Raw genomic sequence first — 1,596 nt, forward strand, 5'->3', positions numbered from 1 at the left:
AAACTAGAACTGAACTAGAACTGAACTAGAACTGAACTAGAACTGAACAAGAACTGAACTAGAACTGCACTAGATCTGAAATAGAACTGAAATAGAACTGAACTAGAACTGAACTAGAACTGAACCAGAACTGAACTAGAACTGAACTAGAACTGAACTAGAACTGAACTAGAACTGATCTAGAACTGAACTAGAACTGAACTAGAACTGAACTAGAACTGAACTAGAACTGAACTAGAACTGAACTAGAACTGAACTAGAACTGAACTAGAACTGAACTAGAACAGAACTAGAACTGAACTAGAACTAAACTAGAACTGAAGTAGAACTAAACAGCAAATGAACAAGAAATAAAATACAAACATCTGGTCCCAATAAACATATTGCAGTAATAAAGAATTTATAAAAATAAATTTGTTTGATAAAGCCGTTATGTCCGTGTGGTTATATATGCATATAAATTTATCATATGTGTTTGTAAGAGTATGTATTGATATATATACTCGTATGTTTATTTATATGTAAAACAATCATTTAACAATTGGTCAACAACCCCAATTTCAGGTCAATTTAAAAAATAAAAGAACAAATGACTACATCGCATACTAATAATGTTATTTTCCATCAATAATAAACGTGTGTGTGTATTCGAGAAGAATATGTATAAATATAGTATAAATTTATAGATACAACATACACACATTCATTTGTATCTAAATATGTATGTTAGTATGTGTAAGTATGTCTGGTAGTTGATCATTCATGTGTAACAATATATAAAGAAAAAAATGCTTTAGGTGTATAAAGTCCGTATATAACATAACATTATTTATCAATATAAATGAATGAATGACTAAATGCATGAAGCAATGAGTGAATGAAAATGAATCAGTATCAATAAAGGATTGAATGAATTTGTGTTACTATGTCTATAGGCTTTTCTGAACACAACAATACAACAAATTTGCATATCATATATGTGTAGACAGTTATTTAGGTGTGAGTGTACATACACATACATATGTACATACATACGTTGATATTCTTGTTTGTGTAAACGAAACTTATATTTATAGTTTTTTTTTTATTTTGTAAAACCATTGTATCTTTAAAATTTAATTTAAAAACATCAGCATTAAATTTATCATTTTCTTTAAATTTTATTTTATATTTTATTAGAATACATTGTACACCTCCTGCAATATGTTTAAATTGAAAACTATTTTATTTATTGGTTTAAATATGTAAGCTGTAGATGATCAATTTAATGTTACCTGTTCTTTTTAATTTAAACATTTTCCATTTTAAAGTATTTATTTATTTTCTAACATGTTTATGGAGATTTTGAAATGAAAATGTATTTTATTCTAAATGCTTAGTGAATACGATTTAGTCAAAAGTTTAGTATGTAGTCTAGTCTATAGTCTAGTTTATAGTCTAGTCTAGTCTAGTCTATAGTCTAGTCTATAGTCTAGTCTATAGTCTAGGTTATAGTCTAGTCTATAGTCTAGTCTATAGTCTAGTCTATAGTGTAGTCTATAGTCTAGTCTATAGTCTAGTCTATAGTCTAGTCTATAGTCTAGTCTATAGTCTAGT

This window comes from Lucilia cuprina, chromosome 3, assembly GCF_022045245.1.
Source record: "Lucilia cuprina isolate Lc7/37 chromosome 3, ASM2204524v1, whole genome shotgun sequence".
Lineage (NCBI taxonomy): Eukaryota > Metazoa > Arthropoda > Insecta > Diptera > Calliphoridae > Lucilia > Lucilia cuprina.